Consider the following 21,943-nt stretch of genomic DNA (forward strand, 5'->3'; position numbering starts at 1 on the left):
GGCATGGGGTGAGGTATCATCAGTATGCTGATGATACCCAGCTTTACATCTCCACCCCATGTCCAGTCAACGAAGTGGTGGAAGTGATGTGCCAGTGTCTGGAGGCTGTTGGGGCCTGGATGGGTGTCAACAGACTCAAACTCAACCTGGATAAGACGGAGTGGCTGTGGGTTCTGCCTCCCAAGGACAATCCCATCTGTCCGTCCATCACCCTGGGGGGGAATTATTGACCCCCCTCGGAGAGGGTTCGCATCTTGGGCGTCCTCCTCAATCCACAGCTCACATTAGAAAACCATCTTTCAGCTGTGGCGAGGAGGGCGTTTGCTCAGGTTTGCCTGGTGCACCAGTTGCGGCCCTATTTGGACCGGGACTCATTGCTCACAGTCACTCATGCCCTCATCACCTCGAGGTTCGACTACTGTAATGCTCTCTACATGAACTGCCCCTACTCTCCTTGCCTTTCGTAAGCTCCTTAAAACCCACCTTTGTCGTCAGGCATGGGGGAACTGAGACATCTCCCCCGGGCTTATACAATTTATGCATGGTATGTTTGTATGTATGTTTGTTTAGTAAATGGGGTTTTTTAAATCAAACCGGGTTTTTTTAAATATCTTAAATTATATTTGGATTTGTTATAAATTGTTTTTATTCTGTGTGAGCCGCCTCGAGTTTGCGGAGAGGGGCGGCATACAAATCTAAATAATAAATAAATAAATAATAAAGAATTATCTGCCATTGACACTTTTCTCTGTCTGTTTTCTTAGGAACTAAGATTTGGATCAAGAAAGGGAAATAGAAATAAATTCAAGTGCATCTCACAAGAGACTGTTACCAGTATTTTAGGATTCAGGAAATTGTGTTGGCCAGAGTTACTTTCGGTAAAATGGGTGGCCATATAAATTTGATAGAAAATAAAATTTAAAAATAATAGAATAAAAATAAATAGAAGGACAAAAAAAAAGAAATTGTTACTGTGTGGAAATAAAGTATTGTGTTTTGTATAATACAGAATCACATCAAAGCAAACTGTAAAAATGAGTAAACAGGTGTTTTTTTTAAAGGGACACTTTTAAATATCCCCCTGTGTACTTGTGTCACAATACTTTTCTCATGCTCACATTCAAAGCTAGTGAGAGGAAAAAATTCTAAAGTTTGCCTTGGAGATTTGGTAATAGGAATTTATTTAAGACATATTGACATAATCATCATAATAAAGACAATCTATCAACTCTCCATTTCTTGTCTTGTTTGGCCTTCTGACCTTTTCGTTCACAATTTTTAAGGCATCTCCCCATATTCCTTCTGGGCTCCAAAACTCTTTAACAAGAAAAATGTAAGGAGTTCCTTTGCTTAGCAATATTCACACAACCATACTTCACAGCCAGATGGAGAGTCAAAAGGCCATTGTAAGTTATTGATTATTTTTCTCAAGATCTTTCCAGCACAGTTCAAATGTCAGGATAGATTCTGCCAGGTCTAATTAACTGTTGTTGGAACTTCTTTCCTCATAAGATATTCTAAGTAATTGCTTATAAGTACTATTTTAAAAGCAAAAAAAAATAAAAATAGACCAGTTGGCCAAGTCTTAGAAAAATACATTTTTCCATTTAAATACTAATACATAAAACTTCTCTTAAACAGCATTATCTTCAAAATGAGAAATAATCAGAATTTTGATTTGTTTCTTACATCTTCTACCATATCTGAACAGTACCTACACTCTCAAGCCAAAATAACAGATGCAAATGTTGCATAGGTAAAGCACCAGAATATGCACGTTCGTTTTAAAGGAATGTATTTAAAGTTAACTATATGCAAACAAAATGTTTTTAGTGTTTTAATTATAATACATTTTTTAATTATAAGCTGCCCAGAATCATTAAATGAGATGGAGAACTGAATAAAGATAGAAAGATGAGATAGATAGATAGATAGGTAGGTAGGTAGGTAGGTAGGTTATAATGATAGATAGATAGATAGATAGATAGATAGATAGATAGATAGATAGATAGATAGATAGATAGATAGATAGATAGATAGATAGATAGGTAGGTAGGTAGGTAGGTAGGTAGGTAGGTAGGTAGGTAGGTAGGTTATAATGATTGATTGATTGATTGGTTGGTTGGTTGGTTGGTTGATAGGTAGGTAGGTAGGTAGGTTATAATGATTGATAGATAGATAGATAGATAGATAGATAGATAGATAGATAGATAGATAGATAGATAGGTAGGTAGGTAGGTAGGTAGGTAGGTAGGTTATAATGATTGATTGATAGATAGATAGATAGATAGATAGATAGATAGATAGATAGATAGATAGATAGATAGATAGATAGATAGATAGATAGATAGATAGATAGATAGGTAGGTAGGTAGGTTATAATGATAGATAGATAGATAGATAGATAGATAGATAGATAGATAGATAGATAGATAGATAGATAGGTAGGTAGGTAGGTAGGTAGGTAGGTAGGTAGGTAGGTAGGTTATAATGATTGATTGATTGATTGATTGATTGATTGGTTGGTTGATTGATTGATTGATTGATTGATTGGTAGGTAGGTAGGTTATAATGATTGATAGGTAGGTAGGTAGGTTATAATGATAGGTAGGTAGGTAGGTAGGTAGGTAGGTAGATAGATAGATAGATAGATAGATAGATAGATAGATAGATAGATAGATAGATAGATAGATAGATAGATAGATAGATGATAGGTAGGTGGGTGGGAGGGCGAGCGGGCGGGCAGGCAGGCAGACAGACAGACAGATGAGAGGGGGAAGACAGACAGATAGACAGACAGACAGACCAACTGACAGTTCTATATAGGTAGAAGATGGTGGGGAGAGAGAGAGAGATGGAGATTATAGCGAGGTAGGAAGGTAGACAGACAGACAGTAAACCGTTGCATTAGAGCCAAAAAATAAGAAAGAATGACACAAATGGCCAAAAGCTGGCCAAATAAGGAAGTGATTCTGGTGCTAAAAATCTAGTTTCATAGGTCCATAACTGAACAAAGTCAGAAGCAGAGAAATGGATGGGGAGAGATACTAAAGAAAGTGGAGGTGAAGATGTAAGATAGTGATAAGAAGCCTGTTTTTTAAGCTGCTTGAGCCAATGAGCAATCAGGGACAGTGCAGTAAAGCAAGAAATATGAGTTGAGGTTAGAAAAGGTATAAAAAATTGTGGAGCTTTGTCTACACAGTCATGCAGAAATAGGAACACACGTGGACACACACATGGGGGAAGGAGAAGGAATAGAACAAAACAAGTTTAGCCTTCACAACAATTGTAATGAAAAACAGGAACAAGGAAAAGCTTTGACCATCAATGCAGACTGGAGAAACAAAAGAGGTGAGGTAGAAGATGAAAGGAAAATACATCCATCCATTCATTCATTCATTCATTCATTTAACAAAGGAAAAACTTGGCTTTTCTCCTTGCATCGCTTTGCTCAGCTGAGATTTCATTCCCTGTAGCTAATAAAGGCAGAGGCCCAGCTGGGGAACTGCAAAGGCCTAGAAGGTTGATTGACATATTTGGCGAACAGGTAGGGGGAAAGATGCTGGCCAATTTTAACAGCTAGAAAATCCTTCAGTAGATCATTGAGGAACATTAGATTTAGAGAACTGAGAAGAATAAAAAGCTCATAGAGATCTGATCCAAAAGAAGGAATCATAGCCAGAGATGAGATTTTTCACAGAGGCAGTTGTGGCTATGAAATTTATTGTCAAAGAAGGGAGGTAAATCAATTTGTTTAAATGTGTTTAAACAGAATTAGAGGTCTTGCAATTCCCACTTTCTGCTCGGACAGGAAACCATGAAACATTTCAGACAAATCTCTTTTTAAAAACTTGTATTGTTTGAGCACCCACAACTTTTGGAGGCAACTCATTCCACTAATTAATTGTTCTAACTGTCAGGAAATTTCTCCTTAGTTTTAGGTTGGTTCTCTCCTTGATTAGTTTCCATCCATTGCCCTTGTCCTGCCTTCAACTGGCTTATTTATTTATTTAATTTATTTATTTAATTCTACTTCTATGCCACCCAATCCCGAAGGACTCAGGGCGGTTTACATAATATAAAATTAAAAAAACAATAAAAAAGAAGTCAAATATAAAATCTAAAACCATATACAGTGAACCCTCGATCATCGCGAGGGTTCCGTTCCAGGACCCCACGCGATGATCGATTTTTAGCGAAGTAGCGGTGCGGAAGTAAAAACACCATCTGCGCTTGCGCAGATGGTGTTTTTGCTTCCACTGCCGCCCGCCCTTCGCCCGCCCACCCCGTTGCTCGCGCCCGCCCACCCCATTGCTCACGCTGTTGCTGGGGCCGCTTCCCAGCTGGGGAGCCGAGCTAGGGAGTCCCGACCGCCCGCGCGTTGCTGGGGAAAGCGCGCGCGCTTGGGGAATCCCTAGCTCCGCTCCCCAGCTGGGGAGCCGAGCTAGGGAGTCCGGACCGCGTGCGCGTTGCTGGGGAAAGCGCGCGCGCTTGGGGAATCCCTAGCTCCGCTCCCCAGCTGGGGAGCCGAGCTAGGGATTCCCCAAGCGCGCGCGCTTTCCCCAGCAACGCGCGCGCGGTCCGGACTCCCTAGCTCGGCTCCCCAGCTGGGGAGCGAGCTGCGATGTCCCCAAGCGCGCGGGCACCGCCCGCCCGCCCACGCTGTTGCTGGGGCCGCTTCCCAGCTGGGGAGCCGAGCTAGGGAGTCCGGACCGCGCGCGCGTTGCTGGGGAAAGCGCGCGCGCTTGGGGAATCCCTAGCTCCGCTCCCCAGCTGGGAAGCGGAGCTAGGGATTCCCCAAGCGCGCGCGCTTTCCCCAGCAACGCGCGCGCGGTCGTGACTCCCTAGCTCGGCTCCCCAGCTGGGGAGCGAGCTGCGATGTCCCCAAGCGCGCGGGCACCGCCCGCCCGCCCACGCTGTTGCTGGGGCCGCTTCCCAGCTGGGGAGCCGAGCTAGGGAGTCCGGACCGCGCGCGCGTTGCTGGGGAAAGCGCGCGCGCTTGGGGAATCCCTAGCTCCGCTCCCCAGCTGGGAAGCGGAGCTAGGGATTCCCCAAGCGCGCGCGCTTTCCCCAGCAACGCGCGCGCGGTCCGGACTCCCTAGCTCAGCTCCCCAGCTGGGGAGCGAGCTGCGATGTCCCCAAGCGCGCGGGCACCGCCCGCCCGCCCACGCTGTTTGCTGGGGCCGCTTCCCAGCTGGGGAGCCGAGCTGGGGTGTCCCCGCGCGTGCCGCCCGCCCGCCCACGCCGTTGCTCGCGCCGCCGCTGGGGTCTTACGGGGGCAAGAGGGGGAAGACCCAGGGAAGCCTCTGCCCGGCGGGGAAACTCCACCATCTACGCATGCGTGGAAGGGCACGCATGCGTAGATGGTGGAGTTTACTTCCGGGTTGAAAACTCGCGAAATAGCCCTTTCGCGATCCTTGAGGACGCGAAACTTGAGGGTTCACTGTAACCCCAATTAAAACCCTCAGTTAAACTATCCGATCAGCTTACATGCATACCATTCACACAATTTGGCCATAATGGATATCAATTCATGGCCCCTGGCCTACCGGCAAAGCCAGATCTTCATGGCCTTGCCCAAGGCTAGTAGGAAGCAGTACGGAGATCGAGGGGGAGTTGATTCCATGGAGCCGGAGCAGCAACAGAGAAGGCTCCCTCTCGCGGCCCACCAACCTGCATTGCTCAGTCGACAGGACCTGGAGGAGGACAACTTTGTGTGCTCTTATTGTACCCTCCTCTGTGTGCTCTTACTGAGCCCCTCTTCTTTGTGGCAGCCACTTCAATATTGGAACATTGCTATAATGTCAGCACTTGTCCTTCTTTTCATTAAACTAAACATATTCAATTCCTGCAATCGTTTTTCATGTTTTAGCCTTCAGTCCCTGTACTCTTTCTATTGTCTCAACATCCGTTTTACTTTGTGGCAACCAAAACTAGATGCAATATTATTATTATTATTATTATTATTATTATTATTATTATTATTATTATTTATTAGATTTATATGCCGCCCCTCTCCGTAGACTCGGGGCGGCTCACAACCATAACAGTACCATATATAACAAATCTAATAATTAAAAAATCACTAAGAAACATACACACAAACATACCATATTCCAAGTAAGGTCTTATCACAGCATTGTGAATAGAATAGAATAGAATAGAATAGAATAGAATAGAATAGAATTTTTATTGGCCAAGTGTGATTGGACACACAAGGAATTTGTCTTGGTGCATATGCTCTCAACGTACATAAAATAAAATATACATTTGTCAAGAATCATGTGATACAACACTTAATGATTGTCATAGGGGTCAAATAAGCAATGAAGAAGCAATATTAATAAAAATCTTCGGATATAAGCAACAAGTTACAGTCATACAGTCAACATGGGAGGAAAAGGGTGATAGGAATGATGAGAAAAACTAGTAGAATAGAAGTGCAGATTTAGTAGAAAGTCTGACAGTTTTGAGGGAATTATTTGTTTAGTAGAGTGATGGCGTTCGGGAAAAAACTGTTCTTGTGTCTAGTTGTCTTGGTGTGCAGTACTCTGTAGCGACGTTTTGAGGGTAGGAGTTGAAACAATTTGTGTCCAGGATACTAACCCCTGATTCTATCCCTCTGTTAATGCAGCCTAGGACCATGTTGGCTTTTTGGCAACTATTTGTTTTGTATTTGTGTTTTGTTTGTCTTTGACTCAATGTTTGGCTCCTGGTGACATCCTGAATTTCAGAAGTAATTGTCTGTGGATCTCTTCTTATTGTTCAATATCAAATTCTTGTTTTTCCAAAATCATATTAACATATATATTGATTTCAAATTAAATTAAGGCTCTAGCCAAACAAGACCAGATCATTTGAGTTAAAGAACTTCAAATGTTTACACTCTCAATCTAAAAAAAAATGACATTCATCCTTTTTTATGAGAAGTCCATAAACACAAAATCATATTTTCTGTAAAATCATTCTGTAAAAGTAGTATTAGTATTAGTACAGCTGGACCACAAAATATCAGAAGTATTTTAAATTTGTTTTGCAAATGGGTCTAAAGAGGAGATAATGAACATATTGTAATCTACATAATTTAAAAAGTGAAAACCCATCATTGAAAGATAACCCTTCTCACATCTTATCACTTTCTTACTATATCTGCCACATTTATTTTAATGCTATTTTAAATTCAAGCAGCTATATTTGGTGCTCTATACTCTATACACTAGGCTTTGGATCCAAAAGTGGACAAGAAATTAGGATGGGACCAAATTTTACAATCGGAGGATAATATCAATAGATTGGCTCCATTTTCAATAGCTACTGCCTTTTCCCAGCACTAGTAACAATTTACACATAAAATCAGTTCTTCATATCTGTTCTTAAAAAGGAGATATGGTACCTTCTTAATTTTGGTCTGGCACCACAGCACCATCTAAAGGATCTGATAAATTGATTCAATATTGCTTTGCCATAAAAGAGAGAATTCAGGTTTTGTTTTCCAGAAGATCTTTTCCCTTATAATTATATAAAGAGAGAATAAGTGAAAACATATAATATTGCCACTAAGGATTGTTAGGGAGGCAACTTTAATATCTAGCTAATTTCTTATTTCCAATTTGAAACCAAAATGTGTTGGAAAGGCAGCGATGGGCGTGGCTTATGCATTTTGTTTCAATATCTTTCAATGAAAATTGGGTGTTTTGGGGTGGAGCTCCATTTTCACTACCCCCACTGCATCCCCCCCTGTTTGTGCAGTAGCCTACTCCTGATTATCTACTATATAAAGTGTATGTACATACACACATGCACACAGCTCTTCTAAAATTATACACATTCAACCTCATTTACTGTGATAGGAAAACCATACGAAAATAGTTTGCGGAGAGGGGCGGCATACAAATCCAATAAATAAATAAATGAATGAATGAATGAATGAATGAATGAATGAATAAATAAATAAATAAATAAATAAACAAACATGGATGGATGGATGGATGGATGGATGGATGGATGAATGAAAAAAGAAATCAAAATTTTACTACCGGTAATGCGTACCTGACCATACCCGTAGGAGCACACTACTATGGAAAGGTCAAACAGGACAGGAAGTGATCTTGCTCATCAGTGAAACAGAGAAATGCACCCAACCAAAAAGAATGAATGGAAGATTTTTGAAAGTAATTTTGCAATTAACACCAAATGTAAGTATACTTCTTCAAAAGTACTTCTAAGTCAAAATACTTCTACCCTAAGCATTAGGAAATGGATGCTATACAAAGGCAATACTTCTTCCTAGCATTTCTTAGTATTAAATTAATGCTTCCCAGGGGGGATGAACACTACTGTGTAAGGTTAATTTTAAATTTTCATGCCCTTATATAAACCATTGTATGTCAGCCCTTTAAAGAGCCTTGGGAATCTGGTGGAAAGAGATGAAGTCCTCTTGTAGGTTTAAAAGAAGAGGCCAATTTGAAGCAAAGACAATACTAAGCAGTAATTCTCCCCCAGGGAGATATAACATAAGCAGCATTGTTCACACATTTTAATAATGATTTTTAAAAGGGCCCTCTTATTCAAATTCCTCTAGCATAATTTGCTTGTTTTGAAAAAAAATAGTGTGGTTTAGAAGAAAATCCCAATGGATCTATGAACCCATAAAAAGGAGAAAAAAATATGGGCCATAAAAGTCTATATAAGCAAAATTAAGTGGAAACAAGCAGCAGTTATAAACTACACAAGTAATTTGTCATGATCCTTCCTTAGTATATGCTATAAATTGTGATGGGGGCACAAATATATCACATGAATAAATTGAATTTTTGAATCAGGACAGCCAGGGTCTTTCTTCTAATTCTCAGTAGATGCTGCCCAAATTGCAATTCTGGCAGATCCCATTATAGCAATGAGATGTGGCCTCTCTAAGAAGACAAGTCCCTGGCTATGTAATAACTCTTATAACCCTCATTACCATATGACAGAAAACCAATGTTCATGGATGTGTGTGACACAGGCTGAATGGGTGTTTGTTTGTTTTAAAAGGGATGTTGAGATAATATTTAATGCCAGTGTTTAATTTACTGTATTTTTCAGAGTATAAGATGCAGCTTTTTCCTGCCTAAAAGTGGTTGATAATTTGGGTCCGTTTTATATGCTGAATGTGGCCTTTTTTCCCTTTTGCCAGCTCTAACTAGCTGCTAACAATCTTCCCAGCTCTTACCTTGCAGGCTCTTTCATTGTTTCTCTCTGCAAAGAATGTTTTCCACACCCTAAGTCTTTGCAGGGTTTTTTTCATTGCTCTAACTTGCTCCGAAGAAGTTTCTTTCCAGCCCTAACCAGGTGCTAACAATGTTCCCAGCTCTTATCAGCTTGCAAGCTCTTTCATTGTTACTCTCTCCGAATAAAGTTTTTTTAAAGCCCTAACCAGAGGATAAAATAATGTACTGAAGCTGACCAGACTAAGGATGCTAGCCAGATGAATGTCTGGTAAGCAGATTCTTTTCCCTATTTCTCTCCCCCAAAAGTAAGATGTGTCTTATACTCCGGTGCGTTTTATACTCCAAAAAATATGGTACTAGCTGCAGGCATATACTGACAGTGAAAAGGAGCAAGCTTACTTAGTAAAGAGCTGTCTTATCAGGGAGATGGGTGGCATATATATTTAACAAGTAAAAATAAACCACCGTTCTCAGGATATAAACAAGAAAGGTACATAATTATTCCACATTCCACTTGCAATTCTATTGGCATTTATTGAAAAATGAACCAGTGATAGTTGCCTCTCAGTAACAATTCAGAGAAATCCAGTGTGACCCTGCCATCAATCATTTTTTTTCCTTGAAGAGACAGTTCCTGCAGCAAATGCTGGCATGCCATCTTTTTGACTAAGAAGCACTTTGCTTTCTTCAGGTATTCTTTTCTTGCAGGCCTCTGATCTCAGATCCCTATTGAAGTATAGTTCACAGCATTAAAACACTTCATTGTGCTTGAATACGGAATGCAGATGTAACATAGACAACTGATGCCAGCAGCTATTTCATCAAATCTAAATAATTATACAGTGGTACCTCTACTTAAGAACTTAATTTGTTCCGTGACCAGGTTCTTAAGTAGAAACGTTCTTAAGTAGAAGCAATTTTTCCCATAGGAATCAATGTAAAAGCAAATAATGTGTGCAAACCCATTAGGAAAGAAATAAAAGCTCAGAACTTGGGTGGGAGGAGAAGGAGGAGGAGGAAGAAGAGTCGCTGCCAAAGGAAGAAGGTGAGGTAAGGGGAATTTTTAAAAATCCAAAACTTTAACGCTTAAAAAAAAAAGAGGGACTCTGAGGCAGCGAGGAGGAGCACGCACCTCCAATACACCCGGCGCGAGGCTGCCTCCCATACACTTCCTTCCATTGGCTGGTTGCTGCTGCTGTTACCTGATGCCTCTTCCTTCCCCTGCTGAAGGACTCCCCTCTCCTCTCACTCGCTTGCTTGCTTTGAAGCAGGCACCTTTCCTTTGCTGTGGTGACTCCTCGGCTGCCCAGAGCAAAGGGAGTGTTTTTCTCTGGACGCTAGCAGAGGTTTATTCCCTGTCCAAGCGCCCAGAGAAAGGAAAATGCTTCGTTCACTCTGGACTGCCAAAGCCTTCTTAAGCGCCACCAAAAGGCTCCTCTGGCAGCCAGATGGCCGGGATTAAAGGGGGAATGGCAGGAAACTGACTGGGCCTTCGTGCCACTCTCAAATTTCCTGGGACATTTTTCCCGGCTTGGGTTCTTAAGTAGAAAATGGTTTTTAAGTAGAGGCAAAAAAATCTTGAACATCCGGTTCTTATCTAGAAAAGTTCTTAATTAGAGGCGTTATTAAATAGAGGTACCACTGTACCTACCTATCTACATTCAATGCATGTTTTGCAAAGCCATAAACTAAGCCCTGGAATACAAAAATGTATTCAAAATCTATAACTAGTTTACAAGTAGACACTTTTCAGCTAATTATATCAATAGTTTAAGAGTGTTTAATTTCATGTTTGTTTTATGGTCACCGAATAGAACAAAATAACTTAAAAATAAAAAGTTCCAACGTAGTATCAAAACAGAAAAGAAAAAATATTCTTAACTTTTCCAGCCCAAACCTTTTAAGAAATCATATCAAATTTTAATCAAAACATATAGAAGTCCAAATTAAATCTAACCTCTAATAAAGCCATAATAAATTATAAAAGAAGAAAAGTAAAACATGATGTTTTTCCATTTTAATTTATTTTAACAACAATTCTTTATTGCTTTGAATTTTTGCTTGAACGTTAATTGCTTGAATTAGAGCAGAAATCTTGCTGTTAATATCAGAGTAATTTGATTTCTTCATGTTATAACATTTTCAACTATAGTTCTGAATTTATCAGTAATTGAAATTCTTCAATAATGTGCTTTAGGGATGAGATTCAACAAACAACATAAATTTATCTATTATGTCAAATTACTAAAACAAGAGATCCATAGAAATGGTGGTAGACTTTAAGAGAAACTCTTCCACCCTTCCACCTCTCACAATACTAGACAACACAGTATCAACAGTAGAGACCTTCAAATTTCTAGGTTCTATCATATCTCAAGACCTAAAATGGTCACCTAACATCAAAAACATCATCAAAAAAGCACAACAAAGAATGTTCTTTCTGCGCCAGCTCAGGAAGCTCAAACTGCCCAAGGAGCTGCTGATACAGTTCTACAGAGGAATCATTGAGTCTGTCATCTGCACCTCTATAACTGTCTGGTTTGATGCTGCAACCCAACAGGACCGACACAGACTTCAGAGGTTAATCAGAACTGCCAACCTGCCTTCCACTGAGGACCTGTATACTTCACGAGTCAAAAAGAGGGCGGGGAAAATATTTACTGACCCCTCACATCCTGGACACAAATTGTTTCAACTACTACCCTCAAAATGTCGCTACAGAGCACTTCACACCAAGACAACTAGACACAAGAACAGTTTTTTTCCGAACGCCATCACTCTACTAAACAAATAATTCCCTCAACACTGTCAGACTTTCTACTAAATCTGCACTTCTATTCTACTAGTTTTTCTCATCATTCCTTTCACCCATTTCCTCCCATGTTGACTGTATGACTGTAACTTGTTACTTATATCCTAAGATTTTTATTAATATTGCTTCTTCATTGCTTATTTGACGCCTATGACAATCATTAAGTGTTGTACCACATGAATCTTGACAAATGTATATTTTATTTTATGTATGATGAGAGCATATGCACCAAGACAAATTCCTTGTGTGTCCAATCACACTTGGCCAATAAAATTCTATTCTATTCTATTCTATTTGTACATTATATTTAAGTCCATATCCAGTTAAAAGAAATGTTAGCTCTACAAAGATGATACTTTTGGGACAATAATGCTTTGCTGTCTCAGGACTCAGGATCACATCTTTATCATTGGCATTCCCTGTTTATTTCTAAAGTATTTATATTATAATTTTTGGCATACATTTAAACAGACTTATTAAATCATAATTATAAATTTCAACCTCTTTCATTGTTACTCTTTCCAAATAAGTTTTTAAAAAAACCCTAACCAGGGGATAAAATAATGTGCTGAAGTGACCAGACTAAGGACACTAACCAGATGAATATCTAGTAAGCCGATTTTTTTCCCTATTTTCCTCCCCAAAAACTAAAGTGTTAGATATTTGCCGGGTGACCTACCCAGACAGGGTAAAAGTCAAAAGTTCAGATTTGTTTATTGCATGTTCATTGGTTGCCTTCTTTTGGCGCTAAAAATGTATCTTGTAAAACTGCCCTGTTGCTGGGCTAGATTGTATAAATAGGAGAACTGTCATTGTATAGAGCTCTCAATACTCCATTGCTTCTTGACTGAATTGACTTCCTTGTCCTGTTAGCGAAATAAACCTTGCTTGATTCAACCTTGCTTTGAGAGTTATTACATAAAGTGTGTCTTGTATTCTGATGCGTCTTATATTCCGAAAAATAAGTAACTTAAGCAAGATCCGTGCCAGAACTGTTTTTATACTTTTTCCTAATAAGTATTAATTATTATTAAGTAAATTTAAATATCTATAAAACTCTAATCTTAACATTTGAAGGATTTTATTACTTATTATTAATGTTAATGAATTTTGCTTTAAACTTGGCTGGATGAGACTTCCGGGAAATCTAAATAACTCAAGGAGGAAATCATGTTAAAATTTTCAAACTACTGTAATTTTAAAAAGTAAGCAATGTCTGGGAAGTGTTTTCACATAAGCTTATTACTCCAGGCAACATGAAAATGCCATCAGCATATAGCCATGTGGCTTGGAAACAAATGACCAAACACAGAGAGAGCACAATTTTAACCAACAAACCTTACAAGAATATCAATGTGCTATAAATGCCTGTTGGTGCTTTGCTTTCAGGAATTTAAGGATTTGGATTACAATATAATTGTCCCAACATGCTTTACTGACCTACTTTACATCTTTCCTTAAGCAAGCCTTGGGAGATTGGTGATCTCTTTTGTATGTTTTCACATTAATTCAGCCTGGCAATTCCAGAATAAGGAAGAAAGTATTAAAGTCACACCATGGACATATTTTTAAAACTACCAATTTTTTTCAGGATAGGAAAACTGAAAGCTTCACTAACAACAATAAAATCAAACTTGAAAGGGAAGGTTTTCCTATTTGTCTACTTTGTAAAGTTTGGAAAATGCTAGTTTTATATGTAAGTGTTTCTAAAAACCTGGCAAACAAATTGTTTTGGCAATAGAATTTGATGTGACCACTGTTACATTTTTAATATGGTAATCTAGAGAACCATGTTTATATTTACAAACCATCTGGTATTTTGAAATATGAGTGGCAAATAAATAAATAGCTACCTGTCAGATCCCATATGCATGTGTCCTATTAGTCATAATTGTAATTAACCCAGAATTTAGAAAGTCCCAGAAATGTAGATTTATCAAATAGAAGTAGCTTAATCAGAATTTTCCAGAAATAGCAGAAAACTGTCTATTGGGGCTAAAAAAGCATGAACTACTGGTATATGCTGTTTATAGAAAAATACATGACAACATAATAAGCCTTTCCTATTTGCTATCTAACATGAAAAAAAAATCTAGAAAAACCAATGTTATTTTTAATTGTTTCTCATTATATGAAACAGATAGCTCCAATCTAAAAACATTTCTTTAAGCTAGACAGTTATAACATTCTATGCTCAGAATAAACGCATGCCAGTTGTTCAATTTTAATTGCTATTTTTCATGTACTTAATCATTTCTTTTAATTTTTTGTGACCTGAAGGACGCGTTTCAAGGTGTTAGTTATTACATTTAAAGCCCTATATGGCTTATGGCCAGGGTATCTTCAGGACCGCTTACTACTACATAGCTCTCAACAGCCGGTAAGATCCCACAGAGTCATGCTTCTTCAGGTTCCATCAACTACAAGATCATATGCTGCAACGTCCTACCGGTCAATGACTACTTCAGCTTCAACCGCAATAACACAAGAGCACGCAACAGATTCAAACTTAATACGAACCGCTCCAAACTTGACTGTAAAAAATATGATTTCAACAATCGAGTTATTGAAGCATGGAACTCATTGCCGGACTCAATTGTGTCAACCCCTAACCCCCAACACTTCTCCCTTAGACTCTCCATGATTGACCTTTCCAGGTTCCTAAGAGGCCAGTAAGGGGCGTACATAAGTGCACTGGTGTGCCTTTCGTCCCCTGTCCAATTGTCTTTCCTCTCTTTCTCCTATCTTATATATCCTCTTCCTTTCTTATATGCTCTCCTCTAAGTTAACTTTCACCCTCATTTATATTATCACATGTCTATTTTTCTTCCTATGTATTTGTGTATTGGACAAATGAATAAATAAAATAAAAATAAATAAACTAAACAATGTCAACTGGCAGTCTGCAGGTGAGGGCCTTCTCTGTCACTGCCTTGACCCTCTGAAACTCATTGTCCCCTGAAATCTGGACTACCCCTATCCTATTGGCCTTCAGCAAAGCAATGAAGATCTATCTCTTCCAGTAGGCTTAGGAGACTCCCAACCCCTCCAGTCAGCGCAGAAGGATACCATGGTTAATGATATTGAAAGCTGCTGAGCGGTCAAGAAGCACAAGGATAGAGGAATGTCCTCTATCCCAGGCCCGCCAGAGATCATCCATCAGCACGACCAAAGCAGTTATATTATGTATATGTTTATTAATTGCTTTTAATAGATGGTTTTCTTTGATGGTTTCAATATTTACGATGTTTTATCTTTGTTGTGATCCACCCAGAGTCCTCCGGGAGTAGGGTGGCATACACATTTCATAAATAATAATAATAATTTCATTAAAAATATCAATTTATGTTTCTTTGCTTTCTTGCAAGCCCCTGCTTATTTCTTCAGTAACAGTATCCAGGCTCCTTGATTTCAGTTGGCCTCTTTTTAAATTACTTTCAGTTGTTTCAGAAAATCTAAATCTCACACAGTAATGTTTCTATTCATATTACGTGACCCAAATATTTAAATTTTAGCTTCATTATTACTATTTGCAGTGAGCAGTCTGGTTTCACTTCATCTAATATTGAATTATTTATTATTTTGTGATTCAAGATATTATCAACAATTTTCTTCATTCTATAATATTAAAATTTATGTGATATTAGAGACCCAATGTGATGTAATGATTAAAGTGCTGGCCTAGAAATCAGTAGAAAATGAGTTCTAGTCTCACCTTAGGCACAAAAATCAGTTGCTTGATCTTGGACATATTACTCTCTCTCTCAATCAAAATCATCTCACAATTGTTGCTCACACGAATCGCACGAATCCCAGCGGCCAATAAGGTCCCACAGAGTTGGCCTTCTCCGGGTCCCGTCAACCAAACAATGTCGTTTGGCGGGACCCAGGGGAAGAGCCTTCTCTGTGGCGGCCCCGGTCCTCTGGAATCAATTCCCCCCAAAGATTAGAATGGCCCCCACCTTCCTTGTCTTTTGCAAATTACTCAAGACCCACCTTTGTCGCCAGGCATGGGGGAGTTAGGATATTCCTTCCCCTAGGCCATTACAAGTTATGTATGGTATGTTTGTGTGTATGTTTGGTTTTTAGTTGTTTTATTAAATTGGATTGTTACATGTTGTTTTTTATCATTGTTGTTAGCCGCCCCGAGTCTGCGGAGAGGGTCGGCATACAAATAAAATAAATAATAATAAATAATAAAATAATAATCACATTTGTGAGCAAAATAAAAGGTGAAAGGAGTATTACAAATGTTCTCTGCCATGAATTATTTATAAAACAGTAGAGATAATTAAAACATTAAATAAATATATACAATAGCAATATACTACTCCATAGTACTTTACAGTACTTTCTGAGCAGTTTACAGTGTAAGCATATTCCTCCAACAATCTGGGTCCCGATTTTACCGATCTCAAAAGGATGGAAGACTGAGTCAATCCTAAACCGGGAAGGATCGAACTCCTGGCTACAAGCAGAATTTGCCTGCAATAATGCATTCTAACCACTATGCCACCACATCTCCTATAAAATTAAAACATCACAATACAAATATATGCAGGCACAACCACCACCTTAAAATAAAATGCCACTCTTACACTCTGCCTTACCTTTCTTGGTTAAAAAAATATAATAAACTATATATTTCAATAAAAGTTCAGTGGGGGAAAATAGATATGTCAGGAAAACAAAATAGTTATTAAAAACAATATTTCTGACAGTGCAATAATATGCAATTTCAACATGCTATGAAAAGATCACAGCTACTAAGTTTCTTCGCCATTGCTGCTAAAGGAAGATACAGACGTGATTAAAGTGCATAGTAAGCAATGAATCCTTTGAAGGGTGTTCTTTTTTCTACAAAAATATTCAGTGCGTTGGTGTTAATATGCAGTCCATCTTGCCAGACAAATACTCAATTGTACTTCAAAAGTGGAGCAGAACAGCTCACCTGGATGTCACTTTTATAGTGGGCAGAAGATTAATTGAGGACAACAACAGTCATTTCTTTCTGCCTTCTAGAAATGGTGCTTGATTCTCCTAGTAATCAGGCAATTGGGCAGTGCAGATAAACATTAAACGTAGATCTATATTTAGATTTCTTTCTCCATGAAACATTTGGATGGGGTAAGAGCACTTTGACAGATCTAAAAGGTACATTAGTTGTTCTGCAATCACAGTTACTGCCTACAATTAATGTACTTCCCATCCTTATTCTGCTCCCAATGTTACCAGCATTTTCCAATTGTTTCTTTACAGTCATAATTTAAAGATGCATATTTCCAAAACCATATGCCTCTCTGTAATTTGTCAGACTTCTTAACAATAGAAAAATCTACAATATCAGCTATTCCATAGTCATCTTACACTAAAAAAATGGAGTAAATATTATCACTAGAGCCGGGGTGGCGCAGCAGGTAGAGTGCTGTACTGCAGGCCATTGAAGCTGACTGTAGATCTGCAGGTCAGCGGTTCAAATCTCATCACCGGCTCAAGGTTGACTCAGCCTTCCATCCTTCCGAGGTGGGTAAAATGAGGACCCGGATTGTGGGGGCAATAGGCTGGCTCTGTTAAAAAGTGCTATTGCTAACATGTTGTAAACCGCCCTGAGTCTAAGGAGAAAAGCAGCATAAAAATCAATCAATCAATCAATCAATCAATCAAAGAAACAAAGAAACAAACACAAATAAATAAATAAATTTGTTTAAATTTATTAAGCACTCAAATCTAATGGAGTTGAGTGGCTATATTTTTACTCAAGATCCGTAAGGATGCCTTTGCATTCTTGTCAATAAGGAAGCCTAGGTAGCATATATGGGTTATGGCTAAGAATGTCAAACTCAAGGCCCATGGGCTGGATCCAGCCAACTGGGTCTTAGATCTGACTCATGGGGTCACTATAAAAACTGTGTCTGCCAGAGAAAATGGAGCTTGCACTCTGCTTTTGGCCATCACAGGTAGAGATGGGCTCCAGGGGGACGGCGTGGAACACAGTTCCACTGGCAGAAATGGAGTTGTGCATGCATCTCCATCACCGCCGGGCATGCATGTGCTGGGTGCACACCATGCATTTATTTATTTATGTATGTATTCATTCATTCATTTATTGGATTTGTATGCCTCCCCTCTCCGCAGACTCAGGGTGGCTAACAACAACAATAAAACAGTAAATAACAAAATCCAATACTAAAAACAGTTAAAAGCCCATTATATAAAAACCAATCATACATACAGACATGCCATGCATAAAATTGTAAAGGCCTAGGGGGAAAGTATATCTCAGTTCCCCCATGCCTGACAGCAGAGGTGGGTTTTAAGCAACTTTCGAAAGGCAAGGAGGGTGGGGGCAATTCTAATCTCTGGGGGGAGTTGGTTCCAGAGGGCCGGGGCCGCCACAGAGAAGGCTCTTCCTCTGGGTCCTGCCAAGTGACATTGTTTGGTTGATGGGACCTGGAGAAGACCCACTCTGTGGGACCTGACTGGTCGCTGGGATTCGTGAAGCAGAAGGCGGTCCCTGAGGTAATCTGGTCGGGTGCCATGAAGGGCTTTATAGGTCATACACTGGAATCTGCAATTTTTGCTGAAATCCCGAGGCGTGAGGGATGTTCATGCAAGATTTGGCTTCTTTGCAAGTGCAGCAGCCAAATCTCGCCGCTCCAGCCAGCAGCAACAACTCCACTGAGCGAAATCCTCCCTCCTCCATGCCCACTTCTGCACAGGTAAGATATCGCAGTCCGGAACAGAATGAGGGAGGGGACGGTTGGAGATGGTCTAACTTGTGCTGAAACACGGGAGAGCCCCGCAGGCTGCTGATGGCCTGATGCGGCTTGACGTGCGGGCAGAGAGACAGCACCAGTCTGGCACCTCTCCTTGCAGACAGGTAGGAAAGCAGACAGGCAGGCAGGGCTGCCCTCCTTCCCATACCCCTCCCTCACTGCTCCATGGTATGGAATGTGACAGAGGCACCCCATGGACCATGCGAGCTGACCGCTGCTGGGTGCTTCTACTTGGCCTGACTCTGGCTCCCTCCAGGGACCCTGGCAGTGATATCCATGTCTCTGTCCAGGTGCCGAAGAGGATGCTGAGTTGAGCTGGTCAGGGTCCAGGAAAGCCCTTGGAGAGTCGGGTGGCTGCTCGGCGGGCAGAGTGAGGCCTGGGCAGTGGTGAAGAGCTCCAAGTCATTTGAGCCCACCTCTCTTCCATCCCGTGCTTGGAAGGGACAAGTGCCGCGGGAGTCCCAAGGGCTGTGCCGGGCAGGGCGGAAGCCTGAAAACGGAGGGGCTCCAAGAACAAGGAGATGGGCCAGCCAACGACACCTCCAAGGGGAGGGCAAACCAAAGGGAGCCATAAGAGAGACCAGCAGCTCAGGCCATGGTGATGGGGTGGGCGAGTGAATCATCCCATTGCCACAGTCTGTGAAAAAGCAGCGCTGGAGAGCATATCAGAGCTTGGGCCAGCTGCCGCTGTTGCTGGAGCTTCACTTGGCATTTTCTTGCTTTCACCATGGAAGCAATGAAATGCTGAGTGAAGCAACAATGGCAGCCAGCTCGAGCTCCGCCATGCTCTCCTTCACTGCTGCTTTTCGGACCACACTGATTGGATGACTCACTCACCCAACTCATCACCGTGGCCTGAGCTACTGGGCTCTGTTATGGCTCCCTTTGGTTTGCCCTCCCCTCAGAGGCGCCTCTGGCCAGCCTTTCTCCTCGCTGCGTGACATTTCCTTGCTTCTGCGCAGCTGAAAAGCAAGGTAATGCCAAAAATTGGAGAAATGGTGCGCGCTTCAGCCTCCGCATGCCTCCTTCCCCATTGGAGCATTCCAGTAGGGCTGCGAATGGCTGCCCTTTACTGATCACAGCGTTCTGCAGCCTACTGCCAGGAAAAACAGACTATGTTTTTCCTGGCGGAGAGCTAACAAAACAAACTAAAACAAAACAAAACAAAACAAAAGGAGAAATGTTTTCCTTTTGCATTTGAACATCCAAGAAGGGAAGGGAAGGAGAAAGGCAAAGAGGAAAGACAAAGAATAAGGTGGGAAGAGAATAAGGAAGGAAAAGGGGAAAGGAAGAAGAAGGGAGAATGAAGAGGGGAGGGAGGGAAGAAAGGGAGAGATGGAGGGAGGGAGGAAAGGGAGGAAGGAGGGAGGGAGGGAAGGGAGAAAGGAAGGGAAGAAGGAGGAGGGAGGGAGGGAGGGAGGGAGGAAGGGAGGAAGGGAGGAAGAAAGGAAGGATCTCCTTAATCCCTGACATGAGTGATGTTGAGTTGACTCCAACCACACCCCTACAGCACCCCAAGGTCAAACACAACCCTGATGCTGCCCTCAATGAAATCAAGTTTGTCATCTCTTCCTAAGAAGGTAATCATGTCCAGTAGAAATTACTTTTATAATATTGTGACCTGGTTAATGCATGGAAACAGCTGTGATCCAAACTTAAAATATGCTCAAAATTAATGTAAAAATAAGGGCCTAAGATTCTAGCTCGGTTGGTAACACTAATTCATTTGTACTTCCTTTCATCCATAATGAAACATAATATTCAACATTTATGACTTTGGGGAAAGGAGAGCTGATAGCACAACTTCTGGAGGATAGGATATTTTCAGATCCTGACATGTGGAAATGTGTGAGTATAGTGTCACTTTTGGTTGAAGGATTTCTTGAACTAAGACATAAGTAGCTATCTCATTTTTTTCCAGCTAAGAAAAACTCATAAAAGATTTCAGAGCAGACTCAGGGGAAGCATTAAGAAAAACAAGTCAATCAGAATTCTGAGGTTATTATTCTGATGCTGTTTCCAAGCAAAAAAAAAAAATCCTTAACAATAATCCGGCTTTTTGAAATACATTAATGACAAAAATGCTATGAAGCACAAACATAGCAGTTGTCAAATCAGAACTGCTTCTTGAAGAAAAAGAAAAGTTAATATGGTTCTCTTTTATTTATAAGTATCTCCTAAGCATACATGCCTACACACATTTTATAAATGCTCCCTATACTACTGGATATTCCTTATTTGAAATTCTAGTTTAAGCCAAAGTTCCAATTCTGCTCAATAACTCAGGGATCTGCCTCTAGGCATAATTATACCAACTTTGTGCATTCCATATTTTGTTTGCCAAGTGACAGTAGCTATAAATTATCAGGAGGGAGGAAATAATCAACAACATTTTTAAGGTTCACTGAAACAGATTATAAGTTTATCCATTGACATTTTCCTTCTGGAGAACCAGAGCAAGAGGTCAACATCATGGCTGGCTAACAAGGCAAAGCTCGGGGAATAAAGGTTACACAGAGGGTAACATCATGTCAGTGATAACACCAGCTGTTAATAATGCAACAGGAAAACATATATATAGTCAGGTACAATATATGAATAAGAAACTAGGCCAGAAATTAAGTTGAACAAAGGTTATTTACAGAGTAACTACAGTCATATATTTTCATATTATAAAAGACAGAGAGAATTGATTAAATATCAGTCTAGAGTTACACAGTGTCATATACAAATATTTCATGGAGATATTTTTTTTAAATCAGGGATGCCAAAGGTTAAATGGAATCCAGCACAAATCTGAAAGCTCAGAAGATAAAACCTTTGGTCCCGGTGACCAAAGATTGGATCCTGCTGCATTAAATGGAAGGATTCAAAATCCATTGCCAGAAACAGTTATTTTCTTTATAGAGAGTCATGAACAACTCTGCATGCTAGACTCTCATGGTCCCCTTCTAGAATTTTCTAGAGAGCACCACTGTATTTTTTAAAGATTGTAATCAACTAAGTAAAGAAGGGCTTTGTGCTTATTATTATCTACATACTATTAAAGTTCTCATTGTGTTTATCTGTTTTTCTGTTTCTACCCTCAACACATTACACTGTTCCCTCGATTTTCGCGGGGGATGCGTTCCAAGACCGCCCGCGAA

This window comes from Erythrolamprus reginae, chromosome 7 (genome assembly GCF_031021105.1).
Source record: "Erythrolamprus reginae isolate rEryReg1 chromosome 7, rEryReg1.hap1, whole genome shotgun sequence".
Taxonomy (NCBI): Eukaryota; Metazoa; Chordata; class Lepidosauria; order Squamata; family Dipsadidae; genus Erythrolamprus; species Erythrolamprus reginae.